This window comes from Ammospiza nelsoni, chromosome 15 (assembly GCF_027579445.1).
Source record: "Ammospiza nelsoni isolate bAmmNel1 chromosome 15, bAmmNel1.pri, whole genome shotgun sequence".
Classification (NCBI taxonomy): Eukaryota; Metazoa; Chordata; class Aves; order Passeriformes; family Passerellidae; genus Ammospiza; species Ammospiza nelsoni.
The window spans coordinates 16,926,249-16,944,526 of record NC_080647.1 but is presented as its reverse complement, the minus strand read 5'-3'; the positions used below and the strand labels follow the sequence as shown (position 1 = coordinate 16,944,526).

Below are 18,278 nucleotides of genomic sequence, written 5' to 3'. Positions count from 1 at the left end.
TACTAATTATCCCCCTTCTCCCAGGCAGATTAAAAAGGAGAATCATTGGATTGTGGCTGCTAGGGAATGAGGCTGCTGGGGGAGGAGAGGGAGCCCCTCCTTGCCACCAAAGGGGTGTGAAATACTGCCACAAATACAAATAAAGCCCCTTCCCTCCACAAATTAAATTAGTTGGAGGTGGTGCCTGCAGCTTTCCTGTGGGACAGTGATGCCCATGGCAGCTTTGAGACCTTCCTCCCATTCCATGCCTCCCATCCTGCTTCCTTCCACTCACAGTGGAGCTTATACAAAAAAAACCCCAAAACCTGTATTGAAAGCTTTTTTACTCATTCCTGCTAGGACTGTGGCTTTTCCTCAAGTGCCCTTTGGGGCAGGGTGAGTGGTCACTGGTTCTGCAGAGGCTGCAAAAAAGAAAGAGGCAAAAAAATGTCATTGTTGTGGCTGTAAGTGATCCCCAGCATGACCTGCCATCTGCACTTGGGTCACTGCAAGAACTGAATAATAAAATGAATAATAAAAAGTTCTTCACATCCTCAGCCTGGGTACAGCACTGGGCATCACCTCTGGTTCTGTGTTCACCATCAGCCCCATGCCACCTTGGGGTACCCAAGGATGGCCTTGGGTTGTGGATTCAGTTCCAGATTTAACAACCCAGAGCTTCCAGGTCCTGCCTGTTGTTCCTGCTTAGGGAAAGGACACACTTGTACCTGCAGTGGGCAGCAGGTCCTGGCCGAGGCACCTGGAGTAAAGCTGGAGTTCTCCCTGAAGCCACACTGGGTTTGCTCTGCTATAAAATCAACCAGATCTCACCCTTGGGACAGTTTCTCCTCGCCTCCCTCAGCAATCCTGCACACAAAGTCCCTGCTAGGAGAGCTCAGCTCTGCACAGCCCAAAGCCTTCCCCAGCCCAGCCTGCAGCAGAGCCCTCAGGCTCCACCCCCTTCCTTTCAGCCTAAATAACACCTGGAAGCTTTTTTTGGACAATTTTCCAACCTTTGGGTGTCCCAAGCTGTGTTTGGTGATGAGGCTCAGGGGCAGCAGCGCTTGGCCGTGCTCTCAGCAGGGAGTGAGACCACACTGAGTCCTGGTTTAAGGTCCCCCTAAGGGTTAGGCTGAGGTTAGAGGTTTCCAGAGGTTCCACTGTGGGATGGAAGGCAAGGAGCAGCCAGAGGGTCAGGGTGATGCTCCTCCCGCAGCAGCGCCTGAGCCTGAGCCTGAGCCTGAGCCTGAGCCTGAGCCTGAGCCTGAGCCTGAGCCTGAGCCTGAGCCTGAGCCTGAGCCTCCCTCCGAGGGCTCTCCAACACTCAGCCCAGATCCCGCTTAAAAATAGCTGCAAGTGTTAATTGCAGGCACTGATGGTTCAGCAAGCTCCTGCTGAAACCTCAGCTGAACCTGGGAAGGAGCAGATAAAGCACGATCCTTTTCACAGCTTGTGGAAAAGCTCGGTTCTTTGGGATAGGCGGGAGAGCAGGGAGCGTGTCGGCTCCGCTCTCTCTGTGGCAGGAATACAGAGTGTTTGCAAGGTTATCTCTCTCTGAATGGCAAATTTCCTCTCCTCTCATAACTCCTTTATTGCTATCAGCTTCCTTGACAGAGTTTATTTTGGAGGACGTATTCCATCATTTATCAAACTCATCACAGAGATACTTGGACTTTCTGTACGAGGTGTGAGAGGCTGTGCCAGCCTCGGTGAGGAGCTGCCCTTGGCAGGGAGGGTGCTCATCCATCCCTCCTCACTGCAGTCCCTGCTCTTATTACAGCCCAGAGAAACCAGCATTTGTTATTTGTTAATCCAAGAAAACATTCCAGCAGCTCACAGCCGTGTTAACAGCACATCCCTGCTTTGCCTGAGCCTGGTGTAGGAAGCTGCAGGATTTTCCCCCTCTTTTATCTGAATTTCTGCAGGGAAGCAGCCCCAGCTCTTTGCCCTGAATGAGAGAACTATTGCTGCAAATGGGCTTAAAAATGATTCTATTTTACATTGCAGACTTTGAGACATGAGCAGAACTCACACATAAAAATGGCTTTTTGTTGTGCCACGCTGATTTCACAGGCAGAATGTTGCAGGTGAAGCTGAGAGATTGTGATGGTGTTCACAGGGGTCTGAGGATGAGGGAAGAGACGAAGATCTGGTTTGTTCCTGAGGCCTCTCAGCTTATCAGGAGGAAAAATCCTAAGGAAAGGATTTTTTCATAAAAGATGTCTGTGACAAGAGATGAAATGAGTTCCTCCACCCTGGAGGCAGCTTCTCAGGGCAGAACCCTGGTGCAGCAGTGGGGATGAAGGAGTGCAGAGCCAAGAACAGGGATGTTCATCCTCCTCCTCCAGTCACGAGGGGAACAAAACCCCCCCAGCCACCAGGGTGTTCACAAACACCACAGGTGCCACCCAGGGTGCTCAGTGCTCCCCCAGACACCACTTGGGTCTCTGAGCTTCACCAAGTCTCGGGTTGCTGTTGATAATTGCTGCCTAAGATGTGCAGGATGTCTCTGCTTCGGCCCCGCAACTGAAGAACGAGTCTGGACTCTTCACTTTTTGGTCTTGAGGTTGTTTATTAATTCTTATCTATAAAATTTTCTTTCTGACCAGCCGAGGTCTGCTCAGCAGGGCAGCCACAGGCACTCTGACCGCCCCCGAGGCGGTGTTGTCCTTTTATACTACAAACTACATATAACATATTTACACTTAATTCCCAATACCCATCACCTATGTTAGACAGTGCACTTCTACTCTAAACCAATCCCAAAGTGCCAACATCACTGCAGAAAATGGAGAACAAGAAGAAGAAGAAGGAAGGCTGGACATGCCCAAGTTCCTCCATCTTGTCCCCATAACCCCCATACCAAAAATCCTAAAATCTACATTTTCACCCTGTGATAATTTTATTATTACACCATTCAAATCTGTGTGACTTTCAGGTCCTCATACAAAGTTGGCAACTTGCTCCAAGGGTCAAAATCAAATCCTCAGGTGTTCTGGGCTGTGTGCCAGGGTCTCTGAGCCCCCTGACGGGGTCCTGGCAACTCTGGACACCTGGAGGGATGCACTGACTTCCGACAACCAAGCACATAATTGCTCTTTCAAATAATTATGCCTTGAATTAAAACAGTTCCTGAGCACCCTGAAACCTTCATCTCAGCACCTCAGCAGGGAGAAGCTGTGACAGGGCCAGGAGATGAAGATCCATGGGCAGGGATGGCTGCCTGGCTCCCAGCCCTGAGGGATTGTTCTGCCACTGCTATCACAGATATGAACTGGCTGTGGCCAGACTGGGGAATTTCTGAGTTTTCTGGGAATTTACAGTATTTTTATCATATTTTGGTTCTGGCAACCCCATCCACCCCTCCCTCCTGTGCTGCTCCCAGAGGCCACATCCAGCATCTCACCCCTTTTGTGTCTGAAATGGAAGAGAATCAGCAAATGCCTCATTTGCTGTTTTGCATATGCATCAAAAAATGGCATCATTTGTCATGGTTGACAAAATCATCTTTCCTTTTTTCTCCCCTTTTTTTAATTTGCTGTTATTTGGGGACAAAACAAGGTAAACAGCGAGTGGTGTCCTGTGCAATGACAAACAGCTCCCAGGCAGAAACGCTGCTGTGCTGCCTGGGCTCTGTAAGAATAATAATAATGGCTCTGTAAGAATAATAATAATAAAAAAGAAAGACATTAGTATACCTGGATTCATTACAAGTTCAGTAAAAGCCTTCAGGAGGAGAGGAAGCTTTGTCATTTAACTTGCAGAATTGCCTAAGAAGAGGAGTTAATCAACCCATGAGTGATTTACACTCACTGAAGGGAGCTTGTCAAAACGAGCCCAAATTTTATGTGTCTCTCTCCTCTGGAGAGGAACAGGATATACATTTTCCACAGGCTGGTAATGTAATAAAGCAACTTTCTTCCTTGGAAATTGCATCTGAGGTGATTTTTGCTGGCTGTGGTGATGTCCCACCCCCATGGGCACCCAGGACCTCCAGGGCTGATCCTTGTGTCTTGCTGCCCTTGGGCTGGGGGGTCCCTGCTCGGGGTGCTCCAGGGGCTCTGTGTGCTCCACTTTGGAATATTTCTGCTCCATTCCCCATCCCCACCCCAGCTGTGCCTCTGGCCATGTCCTTCCCTCCCTTCTGCACATGGTTTTGGCTCTCCTGGCTGTGCCAAGCACCATCCCTGGTGTTTGCTTCCCCTTCCTGGCTGCCAGGGCTTCGTCCTGTGCCAGGGCCAGGGTGGGCAACCCAGAGCTCCTACCCACAGCAAGCCTCCCCTCCACTCCTGTCTGCTTTGGGGTGCTGAAGCACAGCAAATAATTATTCCCTGCTGCTCCAGCCTAATGTGTGTCTCCATTTCCTATAATTACGTGGCCATTCTGAATTATTTATTTATTTTAAAATTGCAGCAGCAGAAGCAAGCAAGGGGGCATGGACAGGATTGGTGCCCAGGCTGCTGTAGGAAGGTCTGGGCATTTAATAACCCCTTTCATAATGAGGATCTGATAAATAAGAGCCTTTTAATCCCCATGCAGTGCTGGGTGAGTGAAAATGGGAGCTCCTGCCAATCTCCCTCCAATTGCAGGGAGCTCCAAGAAGGGTTCTGGGGGTGGGGCCAGAGCTTTCCCCTGCCAGGCTTCATCATTCCCAAGTATTATCAGAGAATCACAGAGTAGTTTGGGCTGGAAAGAACCTTGAAACTCATCTCATTGCATCCCTCTGTGGGACACTTTCCACTATCCCATGTTGCTCCAAGCCCTCATCCATCCACACACTGGATGTGCTGGCCTCTGTTCATCCCTCAGTGCCTTTTTGGCAGGGCTCTGGTGTTGGCTGGATCCATGAGGAGCTCTGGCTGTGCCTTCCAGGAGCAGTGGGACGGGGCTGATGCTGGGGAGCAGCTCCCCCTGACCCACAGCCTCGCCTGCAGCCCCCTCCCTCTCTGGGGCTGGGGCCTTTTGCCCTGACCCCTGCTAAGGGTGACTGCCCTGAGCCCCTCCAGGTGTGCTGGAGCCTTTAGCAACTCCTGGGATTGATCTGGAGCTCCGAGAGGCTCCGTCAGCTATTGGAATATTTACCAATACACCCAGATGGGACGGGCCTGAGCTTGTCTGGGCCTTGGTGCTGAACCAAACAGTGGCACTGTGGTGTTTCACCCCACAGACACTTTTGGCAGGCTGGGTGTGTGGTGTTTCACCCCACAGACACTTTGGGCTGGCTGGGTGTGTGGTGTTTCACCCCACAGACACTTTTGGCTGGCTGGATGCTGCAGCTGAGCACGTGGAGACAAGTCCAGGCCTGCAGGAGCTCTGGTGGTGCTGGGATGGAGCTTCCCCCCATAACAGGGGCTGCTCCTCAGGTTTCTCTCTGGCAGAGAAGCTCTAAGGCGATGGTGAAGGAAAGGAGTCAGTTCTGATGGAGGGCTTGGATGCAGAGCTTTATTCTGGCCCACAAGCCTCTGAATGCAGCACCAGCTCCAAGAGAACTCCCTGAGCCCGTGGTTGCTGCTCCTTTAACAGGGGAGAGAGGCAGGGAAAGGAGTAAGGATCCCACCAACCAGGTACAGTACGGGAGAGACAAAAGGACAAAGGACACCTGGATGGCCCAATGCCCCCCAGGGGTAGGGGGCATCCTTTGAATCTGCCAATCACTGATGCCCTTCAGGAATGCCAGGACTGACAGACAGTGCTGGGAGGGGAAAGGAGAGGTGACTGGCACACCTGGCAGGGGATCATCAGGGGAGGAACCCAAGGTTCTGAGGTAAACCCTGAAATCACAACACCACACTCAGCACTGCAGGACTGCTGCAGGAGAGCTCAGGCTGCAAAGGCAGTGCCTTTCCTCGGGCTCTGCTCCTCACAGAGCCCCCTGCAATTCCCCCCTTGGGCAGGCAGGCTTTCTCAGGAGTGACTTCCATTAAGCTGTGTGCGAGGGTTAATTAATTTTTAATGTTAACAACCTTTCCTTTGTGTCACATGGAGGTTGAGCAGGGCTGAGGGGAGGCTCCGTGCTGTGGACGCCTTTCAGCAATTATCCCTGTGAACAGAATTTTCTCTGCTCCATCCTCTACCCTGTAATCTAGAGAAAGTGACATTTTCCGTAGCACAATGTGGGTTAGGCTCTCATTCTGATGATGCTGCCTTTGCCAAGGGATTTTTTTCCCAGTGGCATATGGCACGCACTGTTACATCTGCTCCCATTTCCAAGTGATCCTTTACCCTTTGTTGAATTTTTACAAATGCTATCAGTCTAAATAATCCAGAAGGCTGCTATGGCAACAAAATGAGAATGCTGCTGCTCTCTCTTCCCTTCTTTCCCCCCCTTTTTTAACCCTGGAGTACAAGGGAGGAGGATGTTGGCTGTGTCCTTCAGCAGTGTGGATGCCTTGGGATGGGGTTGGATCCCAATCAAACCCCACCACCCTCCCAAGTCTGCTGAATCGTCCTGCCTGCAGGAAAGAGCAGAGAAAAAACACTCAGATGATCTCTGTAAGGGCTGTGTCATGTGTGGGGATGAAGCTCTTCAAGGAAAACACCATAAATCCCATGGCTGTGCCTGGTGGGGAGGCTCCCCAAAGCCATTTCCTCCATCCCAAGGCCATTTCCCCCATCCCTGGTGGGGGGAAGTTCCCCAAGGCCATTTCCCCCATCCCAAGGCCATGGTGGAGGTGCAAAGTCTTGCACACAAGTGTCAGAATCAGCACCTCAGAAATTCACTAAATTAACTTAACGAGGCAGGCACAAAGGGCTGGTGGATCACTCACCAAGGAGAGCTGGGCCCAGGCCTAGAGAAGATGCAAATCATTTAGATAATTAGCTGCAGATAAACAATCCATGAACCAGCTGGAGTGAGGAAGGGCTGCACACTGGGACCTGTTGCTCTCACCTGGATTTTGTTCCTTGGAGGGAGGGGCTGGGGCAGGCAGGGCGAGCAGAGCTGGTTTTGGGGTGTCCCAAGGGCCTCCCAGCCATGGCTGCCAGGGTCTCATCCCACACCATCCCCATGAATCCTGCAGCAGGGACATCCCTCTGTCACAGCACACAGCCAGAAGCCCTCCCCACATTCCTGGGTACCCCTCTCCAGTGTGAGCTGTGGGGGTGGGACACAGGGAGGCTGTGGATGGGTGCTTGAGCACTGCTGGTTATGGCTGGGAATGAGATTTGTTAGCAAACCATTCCTAATTCCTGGTGCTCCCAGGCACCAGCTGTCCCTGAGGGCTGCCAGCCCTGGCTGCCAGCTGGGGTGGCTCCAGGCCAGAGGCTCCTCCAGAGGAGCTGGGGCTGCCCCTGGATCCCTGGCAGTGCCCAAGGCCAGGCTGGATGGGGCTTGGAGCACCCTGGGATGGTGGGAGGTGTCTCTGCCCATGGCAGGGAGTGGAACAGGATGGTCTTGAAGGTGCCTCCCAACCTAAACCATTCCATAATTCTGTGATTCCCTCTTTGCTGCAGCTCCATCCCAACACAACTCATTTCATAATTCTGTGATTCCCCCTCTCCTGCAGCTCCATCCCAACCCAACCCATTCCATAATTCTGTGACTCCCCCTCTCCTGCAGCTCCATCCCAGCCCAAACCATTCCATAATTCTGTGATTCCCTCATTGCTGCAGCTCCATCCCAGCCCAAACCATTCCATAATTCTGTGACTCCCCCTCTCCTGCAGCTCCATCCCAGCCCAACCCATTTCATAATTTTGTGATTCCCTCATTGCTGCAGCTCTATCCCAACCCAAACTATTCCATAATTCTGTGATTCCTCCTCTCCTACAGGTCCCTCCCAGCCCTGGCTCACCTGAGGAGGATGGATTTGCAAGGAGGGTGGGTTTGTGATCTCCTGCTGCTGGGTACTAAATGTTTCTGATATTCTTCTGCTGCACAGGAGAGCTCTCAGCCATAAGAAACCTGTCAGACCTCTCTGGTACAAAGGTACTAAGTTAATAAAATTTGTCCATAAAATCAGACAAAAGGCATCACAGTTTTATTAAGATCTAAACTGTGCAGTCTGTTTTATTACCATCCTTTATAAATTATCCACCCAAACCTCTGTCTTATGCAGACAGCCCGTACCCAGATTTACTGCATTCCAAAGACTCTGAATTCCCTGGTGTAGTGCAGGGAATGGCTGTCCCAGCCCTGGCAGTGTCCCAGGCCAGGCTGGACAGAGCTTGGAGCACCCTGGGACAGTGGGAGGGGTGGAACACTGTGATCTTTAAGGTCCCTCCAAGCACAAACCATTGTAGCAAGTTGTTCAGAGAAGGGGGTTCCTGCAATGTGCCCCCAGGAGTTGTTCCTGATCACTTCTGTCCAAGAGATCAAAGACAGGCTTTAAAAACCCCCCAAAATCTCCAGGCCACACTTAAAGCCATTGTAAAGATGTTTAGAAACCTGACATTTGGCCCTGACAGCAGATCTTAGCAGGCTCTGAGTGTTTTAAATGCTGTTTTTCCCTCTGCTTGGGGAAGGGAAAAGCTGGTGTCGTGTCAGATCCCAGGCTTGCAGGTGCTGTGAATATTTTACAACCTGTTGCAGTGATGCTGGAGGAGATTTTGCATATCCTGACCCCTTCCCACGTGGCCAGAGCCACTCCTGGACTTGCCACCATAAATGAGCAGCAGCACTAAGCCCTGCTAAACCAGGCAGATGCCAGAGCAGCAGCTTTTCCTCTCAGGGCAGGGAAACTCCACAGGGCTGGGGCAGAGGAGGAGGAATGATCTCCCCTGCTTCCCCTCAGCCTCCCTCCAAGCAGTTTTCAGCTGGTGGCTTGGGAATAAAAGAGTCACCTTGGAAATAGCAAAGTGAGATGGGTTTATCTTTAAAAGCAGATGCCTTTTAATAGATTGGCAATTTTGTCTCCATTATTATCTGAACCACAGCTCTGCCTGGGGAAGGGCTTGTGTGTTTTATACCTGCTTTTGTGAAATCATACAATTACAGAATGATGGAATCACAGAATCAGAAAGGGCCTTAAAGCCCCTCTTGTTCCAAGCCCCTGCCATGGGGATGTTCCACCAGACCAGGTTGCTCCAAGCTCTGTCCAGCCTAGAGCAGTCACAGTCTGGGGAAAAATGTGTCACTGTAATAAAAATAAACAGTTTATTAATGAAACCTCATTATATGGGGATTCATTAACTTCCCTCCTCATCCTCATAACATCCAGTCCTGGGTGCAAGGGCATGAGCAGGAGTGGGTGAAACCTTGGGCTGTTTAATGGAGAACAGCTGCTCTTTGGGCAGCAGAAAATGGTTTTCAGACTCAAGATACCCATGTGTGGAGGTATATGTGTATATATTTATAAAATAGAGATTTTTTCCTCCCTTGGATGAGTTTCAGGCCTCACTCCACTGATTCATCACCCTCAGCCTCAGAGCACTGAACAGCTCTGACTGCCACACGCGGATGTGATCTTCCCTGAACAGACAGCAATTCATCACTTTTGCCATCCAAAAGCAGTTTTTCTTGGAGATTGCAGTGCAATCTAATCTCAGGCCTTCTCCCCTCCTACAAGGTGCATCTGATGGATGCAGAGGTGACAGCAGAGCTCCTGGCTGGATCGAGGTTCTGCAATCATTTCCTGCAGGGGTGTTTTGGTGGTGGGGTTTGGGGTGACCTCACACTTGGTGTGAGCTGGCAGGGACAGAGAGAGGTCCTTTGTGTCCCTCCAGGAGGGGTCACTTGGTGTCCCTTCCCAGTGACATGTTAGAGGGGGATTTGGAAAAAATATGGCTCTCCCAAAAGCCTCCTGAATGTCGCTTTCACCAATGTCTCCTTTGGGGCTTCGGTCCCAAAGAAAACACAGTGCTCAAACCCCAAATTCCCCAGGCTGGAGAGTCGTGGGGTGGAACCCTGTCTGATTTCCTCCATCCAAATCCTGCCTCCTTCTGCCAAACTTTCACTCATTGCCATACCCAAAAATAAAAGTGTCCTGCTGTGAACTTTTGCAGGAAGGGATTGAGGGCTGCTCATCACGTGCAGCAGCCGGGCTGGGAGTGCTGGTTCCTACAGGGACAGAAGAAATTGGACTCCCACAGCCTGGTGCAAGCTCTGAGTCACCCTGCAGCCTCTAGAGCAGCTGGGGATCCCAATTCACCATTTCCCGATCCCCCAGCCAAGGAATTCCTGAGCAGCCCCTGGAGCACTCCAGTAAAAACAGGGATTTGAGCTGCCACACCATCACAGGGATGCCATCCTGCATCACTGCCAATAACCAGAGAAAAAAGGCCAAAAATGCCACCCCAGAGATGCAGCACAGCTCAGGAGGCATGGCTGAAACACAGGAACAAACTAGGAAATAGTGATAACTATAAATAATATTTGTTTTTCAGAACCATCCCATTTCTGTCAGTGAGGCTCAGAGGTTTGTCATTTATTGCCTCTGATTTTCCTATTTCTTCAAAAGCAGAAAGGGCAGGGAAGTGATTTCTGTCAGAGCAGTTCAGAGGAAGAAATTTACTGGAGGAATTTTTCAAAGGGGAAAGTACAAAAGGATTGATTTTCTTAAAAAAAAAAAAAAGCCCAGCAGTAAAAAGTAACCATAAATCAAGCAGCTTTCTAAGAAGATAATTTTAACAACATTTGACATCAGTAAGGGTGAGCTGTTCTGCAAAAATGGGTGTCTGTGTTGTCACAACAGCTCGAGGAGGGGAGGATGGGGCTGAGGGCAGCCTGCGTGTTTTGGGGAAATAAGGAAACTTTGCCTGCCAGAGAGGACAAAACATTGCTTGGCAAAATGCTGATAAGAACAAAGAAGTTTATCAATGTTTTATTCTCTGAGTCTTGAGGACTTTCCCATATTTCAGCCAAATTTCTGAGCCTGTGCAGAACCCAGCTGGTGGAAGAGAGCAGAAGTCAAACCCCAAGGGATTTGTGTTGGGAAAATGATGGCAATGGGTTGGGAATGGCCCAGAGGGGCTGTGCCAGCTCCTGGGCTGGGTCATTTCTGACCAGAGGCACACACCAGAGCCATGGCCACCTTCAAAGCAAATTTCCAACCCTTCCAGGTGCTCTGTGACCTGCCAGGGTTACCTGGGCAGTGCTCAGAGGTGTGGCATTCGCATCCTCTGAAAAATCCCTTTGCCCAGGATTTTTCTCCTGGGAAGCTGAGAAGCCTCAGAGAAAAGGAAAACAACTTTTATCTCATCTGCTTCTCCTGTGTTGTGCTGGTCTGGAATGTGTTTCGAGATTGTTTACCCACAGGTGATTGTTCCATTGGATTCTGCTGTGTGTTGTTTTCACTCTTTGGCCCATCAGGGTCACACAGTGGGGCTGGAAAGAACACCGAGTGAAAGAGAAGAAAACTGAGTGTTTAAATCAGGCAGAACATGTTTGCTCAGGCTGGAGATTACCATCCAAACAGGACTGCCCAGGTGTGGCGTTCACATTCTCTGGAAAAAGGATTTTTCTCCTGGGAAGCTGAAAGGCAGCAAGAGAGGCCTCAGAGAAAGGAAAACAATTCTTATCTCATTTGCTTCTCCTGTGTTGTGCTCATGTGGAATGTGTTCGGAGATTGTTTACCCACAGATGATTGTTTTACTGGATTCTGGTGAGAGTTGTTTTCACTCTTTGGCCAATTAGGGCCAAGCTATGTTGGGACTCTAGAGAGTTTTCATTATTATCTTTTAATTTATTTATCTATCTTTCATTATTATCTTTTTATTTGTTATTATCACGAGTTTTCATTATTATGTTTTTAGCATTGTGTAAGTATCCTTTCTGTATTCTTTAGTATAGTATTTATATATATATATTTATATATATAAATATATAAATATATATAGTATATATTTTTATATTATATAAAATATATATGATATATTTTAATAATATATAATATATATATAAAATACATATAATACATATAATATAATATAATATAATATAATATAATATAATATAATATAATATAATAGTAAATTAGCCTTCTGAGAGCATGGAATCAGACTCATCATTCATTGTGAGTCCCCACAAATACAACAGAGGGGAGGGAGAGGCTTTGCCCTGGCTGGGGGGCTCTGGAGCTGGGCTGGGCAGAGCAGGAGCAGCAGAGATGATTCCCCCAGCACAGCCCCTGCTGCTCCCTCCCTGCAGACATCTCCTCTCCGGGAGCTGCCCGGCTCCAGGGCATTTTTAAAGTGTCATTTATTTAAATGTTGCAGTTTAATCTAACGCCCCTGCTGCGGGGCTGATGTGCCTGTAGAGTGAACATGCAATTCTGGCTTAAAAATAGCATCGTGGTGAGGAATTTCATTTTGGGCCCATTTTTCACCCCCCGTTTCTGGGCGAGGTCTCGTTTAATCCCTCCGGAGGTGGGAGCGGGGCTGTATCTCTGTAAACAGCCATGTGCTACAATTAATAACACCTTGTAGCTGGCTGTGCCTGTGCTCAGGCTCCTTGTCAGAGTAAAGATCTGCTTGTAGATAAGATGGAGAGTTTATAAAGCAGCATAATTAATAACCCGCTACATTATTGCCTCCCCATCCTGGCTGCCAAGCCGCCACAGGCCCAAACAAGTGACAATTACCGGAGAAGATGACACAGAAATACAGCTCCAGCTCTGCCCCAGGAAGCACTGAGGTCCTTTTTGGAAGTTGTTTGGCTCTTAGGAGTGATGGGAAGGGTTCCCCTCCCTGTGGAGAGGTGACGCTGGTCCTGCAGCCCCAGTGCTCATGCTGGAGCAGGGCTGGGGCTGATGGATGTGTCATGAAGTGACATCCAGGTGAGTTATCCCTAATTTTGAGCCCCCTTTCAGCACCTTGTTTCAGTCAATCCCCCTCCAATTTCAAGCAGGAAACGAAAATTGGGGTTTTTTGGTGTTTTTCTAAGTCGAACCTTAATTTTTAATTTTCTATTAAAAATAGAAAAGGAGGCTAGATTTCAATTCAAGGTAATTAAACTCTTAATGAAGCACCTGAGCAATCCCTCAGGGATGTGCAGGGAGGCACTGACAAAGAGCTGGGGGGGAAAAGCCATGACACAGAACAGCCTTCCCCCAGGAAGGAAACCAAACACCTAAAACTTGTATTTTGTTTAATTAATGATATTAATGAATATATTAATTATTCGGGCACTGAGGGAGAAGCTGGGGAATGTTAATCTGGTTGGCTGGGACGATTTTGGGTGTGAGAGGAAGGTGGGAAGGGACAGTGCCATCCTGGCTGTGTCCCCCAGGGGAGAGGGACACAGGAGGAGGCAGGAGGAGGAGGAGGAGGATATGCCCAGATTCCTCCCTCTTGTCTCTTGAACCCCCATTCTAAATGCCCAAAATTCTACTTTTTCACCCTGTGACAAATTAACTATCATTCTACTTAAACTCTTGTGGCTTGTAAATCTTCACACAAAGTTGGTAATTTTTTTCATGGGCTGAAATCAAAGGCACAGGTGTTTTTGACTCAGTGCCAAGGTCTCTGAGCCCCCTGCCAGAGTCTCGAGCTATCCAGGGCAGCCAGAGGAATGTCCTGCATGGCACCAGACTCATCTCAGAGCAACCAAATCCCAAATCATGGAATCCTTTAAACTGGCAAAAACTTATTGGGGAAGACAGCCTGGGTGTCCATGGCAGTGCCAGACAAGAGTCACAGCTCTGCTCCTCAGTGCAGAGGAGCAGCAAGCGAGAAGTGCTGCTCTGGGCTTATATACAGGGGAGGGAGAGATGGAAACATCCAGGAGGAGAAAACACAACACACTTATCACTCAGCAATTATTGGCAAGACTAATTTGCCCCTGAATGCTGCAATAAAGTGATTCCCAGAATAGTGCAGCTGCATGAGTACCAGGAAAATGATTAAATCTTATATATGTGTGTGTGTGTGAGTGCAATGTTAAACAGTGCTGAAATAGGAAGGTCAGACACTTGGAAATCTTGAATAAGCACCTTTGGGCCCCAGCTTTGCTGCTGTCCTCAGGGGGAACAGGGCCCAGCTCCAAATACACACAGGCACTGCTGCTGGATCTCTGAGGGCTTTGCAGACATCAGCACATCTATCTCAGAAATTCTCTCTTAGAGCCAGGTGGGTATTTCCTGCTATCCCAGCACAAGCAAGGTGATGAGCTTATCACTTGTTACAAGCCCTTGGCCTCATCTTCTACAACTTGTCAAGTGGCCACAGGATTGAGGTTTCCACAGGAAAATCTGTCATTTCATACATGTTTACCAGTGAAAGACAGAAACTGGTGAGAGATGCCTTGCAGACATTTCTCCTGCCAAACTGATTAAAATAGTACTGGGGGAAAACAACAAAAAAGACAAGAAAAGCTTTTGCTGTTCTTCCCTGAACAGTTTAATCTTAGCAGCAGTGCAAGCCATGCCCTGGGCTGCTTTTGTGTACCTGAGCTCTTCTGCTTCCCTCCTGACCTCGTGGTTTGATAGCTCTCCTCAGATCCCTCTTCTTGTGTAGTGCTGCTGCTAAGGGAAGGGCTGTGCCAGATATTAGTGCCTAAATACTGTTCATTTCTGGAAAAATACATTTCCTCCACCAGGAGAATCCACAGCAGGGCTGGGAGGGACAGGGCTGGATGGGCTGGAAAGCCTGAGCTGGTTTAATGGTTTGACAGCTTGGTTTCAGCTTTGGTCTCTTCAGAGCAGAGGCAGCTTGGGCTGCTAGTCACCAAAGCCAGATAAGAAACTTTGCTTTGGGGGTCCAAAGCTGCACGCAAGATGAACTAAAATGGTCACAAAATGGACAACAAGTCATGGGGTCTCTCTCTTTTATAAATTCTGCTCCATTTCCATATTGGAGTTCATTGTCCAATTCCAGCTTCAGCCCATGCAGTCCCATCTTTCTTGTTTTTCTCTCTCCAGCTCATGCTGTTTGTGCTCTTGGGGCTGAGATTTGGATCATTTATCCTTGGTCCCCAGCTGGAGCAGGAATTGTTTTGTCTCCCTGCTCTGTGCACAGAGCTCACCATCCCCTCATATGAAGCCCAGACCCACACACTGAAGCAGCACAGAATCTGAAAAACAGAAAAGCTGAAACCTGAGGCATCAATAGAAGTTAATTTTATACACAAGGTGGCCTCTGAAAGAGGCTGAATGTAAAGATGGGGCAGGAATACAGTGACATTTAATGCTAAATGTGCTAAAAATGAAAATCTCCCCCTTGCAGGGGGGCATGAACTCCCCAGGCTCCCCAGGGCTGTCAGGGGATGCTGTTGAGCTGGGGTGACCCCCTGTACCACAGCACAGCCTCTAAATCACTCTGGTTATTTACTGGCTGAGGAGACATTAATAACCATTCCCCTCATGGTGAAATCAATCTGAGTGCTCGAGTCAATCAGGAATAACAGTGTGCTCCATCTCCTCTCTGGGCACTTTTCAGCCTCTCTACAGTAGCTGTAAAATCAGGTTTTATGATCTTCCCTTGATGAAATAATGAAATTAAATCCCTGATGGATGGTATACCAGGCACTACAATTCATGGGTGGAACAGGAATGTGTGTTTGGACAGCTCAGGACAGCAGGCAGAGGTTTTTTATAGAGTTTGGGTTTTTTTTTGCTACTGTGCTGTATTTCATTCCACAACCTTCACATTATATGCAGCATTAATTCATGGGCCATCATTTGAAGCTTAGAATGCAAAACCAGCAGAGTGTGCAGGGGGTGAGTGTTTTATGTGTGTGCACAATTACTTTGCTGAATGTCTTATTCACTTTCAAGTGCCTCTTTTTCACATATCCTAATGTTTTAAATAACATTTTTATCAGAGTGTTTAGGATTTAAGTAGGTGTCCTCCTCTGAAAGATGCTTTCTGGGGAGCTTTGGCATTTAAAAAATTAAAGCAGAGTAGCTGAAGCTTAACTCTCCAAGCTCTTTAACATGTGCTATGTGACTTGGATACTAAATTTGAGGCTCTCTATGCCCTTTTTGATCCCATAACTGAAGTAGCTGGAAGAATTTGGATGAATTGGGGCAGTAATAGATTGTGGGATCTCTCAAGCTGACATTTCCCCACAGCAGAGCAGCGTGGTTGATGGGAGGCAGTGCACAACAGAGGCACTACAAGACCAGTTGGCACCAAGATAACATTTCAAGCAAGAAAAATGAAGTTGTTTCAGTTCTAAAGGCAGCAAATTACCTGGCTGGGTTGCTGTGTGTGACAACCAGCATCTGAAACACCATCATGCAGCAGGAGTTTTTGGCTGATGCCTTTACTTTTCAAACTGCTCATTGCTTGCTCAACCATTTGTACATTCCTCTCCCTTTTCACAGAGATATTTCCATTATTTGCTCATCAGAGAGTGTTCATGTTTATACACACTCCTATAAACCTGCCCTGAGCAGAGAGAACTTGCAGAACCCACAAATCCTCCAATCCCACGTGCTGGGGCAAAGGGATCTGCAGGATGAGCCCTGTGCTGGTCCCTTGGGGCTCTGGGTGCTGTGTCTGCCTCCTGCTCCCTCTTTTTGGGGCAGATTTTGTTTCCTTTGTGCCACGAGACATCACAGTGGGGTTCTGCACATCTCCACTGGATTCTGCACATCCAAACTGAGGTTCTGCCATCACATGTTCTTGGCATCCCACTTGGGGTTGTCGTTTCTCTGAGGTTCTGCTCATCCCACCTGGGTTCTGCTCATCCAACCTGAGGTTCTGCATGTCCTACCCGAGATTCTGCATCACCTGGGTTCTGCCATCACTCTGGAGCTCTGGTCATCCTATCCTGCCCTGAGATTCTGTCATTTCTGGGGGATTCTGCACATCCCACCTGGAGCTGCCTTTGCTTCAGAGTTCTTCATGTCTCACCTGGGGCTGCCATTGCCCTGGGGCTCTGCATTGTCCCACCTCACATCCCACCTGGGCTCTGCACCTCCCACTTGAGGTTCTGCACATCCCATCTGGAGTTTTGTACATCCCACCTGGGTTCTGGACATCCCAACTGGATTCTGCACATTCCCCTGCGGTTCTGCTCATCCCACCTGGGTTCTGCCATCACATGTTCTGGGCATCCTACTTGAGGCTGTCATTTCTTTGGGGCTCTGCACACCCCACCTGGGGCTGCTACAGCTCCCACCTGAGGTTCTGCACATCCTACCTGAGGTTCTGCACATCCCACCTGGGCTCAGCACATCCCACCTGGGTTCTGCACATCCTACCTGAGGTTCTGCACATCCACCTGGGCTCTGCACATCCCACCTGAAGTTCTGTTCATCCCATCTGGGGCTCTGCCACCACTCTGGGGCTCAGCACACCCCCACATGGAGCTGCCTTTGCTTCAGAGTCCTTCATGTCCCCGCCTGGGGCTGCCATCACCCTGAGGCTCTGCACGTCCCACCCGAGTTCTGTCCTCACTGTTCTGGGCATCCCACTTGGGGTTGTCATTTCTCTGAAGTTCTGCTCATCCCACCTGGGTTCTGCTCATCCCACCTGTGGTTCTGTCCCCACTCTGGGGCTCAGCACATCCCACCCAGGGCTGTCCCAGCTCCGATTTCCCGACAATCGAGGCCAAGCAGCCCTGTCACACTGCCGGGCTCATTAAATTAACCCTTAAAGTGCCATCCCAGCGCCCGGGGGCCAAGGCAGCTCGGAGCCTCTCTGGCTCCATTAAACACTAACGAGCAATGGGTAATGAGGCGTGCTGGCAGTGATAAATCCTGCCATCAGCGCCTGCCTTCGGGACAGCCCTGCTGCCCGGACCCTCTCCAGCCACCCTTCCCCAGGAATTAAGCGGTGACTGAGCCGTGCCAGGTGTGAAAAATGTGTATTTCATGATTGGCTTTTTGCAAATATTAGAATGAATATTATATGTGTTGTGTTAGAAAGTTATGCTGTGTTAATTCTCTTGAGTAGTGTGGTAAATATAGTTTTAGGTTATAAAAAAATGTTAAAATAGAAACGATGCAATGTAAGATTTTTTTTTAAAGAAAGGACTTGCAGTGAGATAGCAGCCACAGGACACCTGAATCTTTCAGAGAAAGAGAATTTATTGCTCCATTATCAAAAGAAATGAACTTCTTCCTGCCTCGAAGGCGCTGTCAGGATTCAGAGGAAGAAGCAGAGGATGACCAGACAGAATCCTGTGTTTGAATGGAATTTATGCATCATGTATGAGGTGTATGAATATGCAACAGGCAGTTGTTTTTAAGGGTTAATCCTCTGTTAACGTGTGTTCTTTTTCGGGCTTGTGCTGCCCAGAAAGAGGTATCCGGAATGTCTGTAACTCTTTGTGTCTATCGTCATATTGTCCTAATTCAAAATGTCCAAATTATTATTACTCTAATTGTATTACTATTTTTATAACCATTTTATTACTATTTAACTTTTTAAATTTTAAAACCAAGTGATTGGCGTTTTTCACACAGGGATGTCTCA

The 18,278-nt window shown here is 48.7% G+C and overlaps 1 long non-coding RNA gene across 1 annotated transcript; it reads right to left on the bottom strand.

Moving 5' to 3' along the window:
- Positions 1-306: 306 nt before the first annotated feature.
- On the bottom strand, positions 307-1,156 carry LOC132079873 (uncharacterized). The gene is made up of 2 exons (XR_009419474.1): positions 993-1,156; positions 307-401 (listed from the first exon to the last, which is right to left on the bottom strand). It is a non-coding gene; the product is annotated as an uncharacterized LOC132079873 (long non-coding RNA).
- Between the last annotated feature and the right edge of the window lie 17,122 nt (positions 1,157-18,278).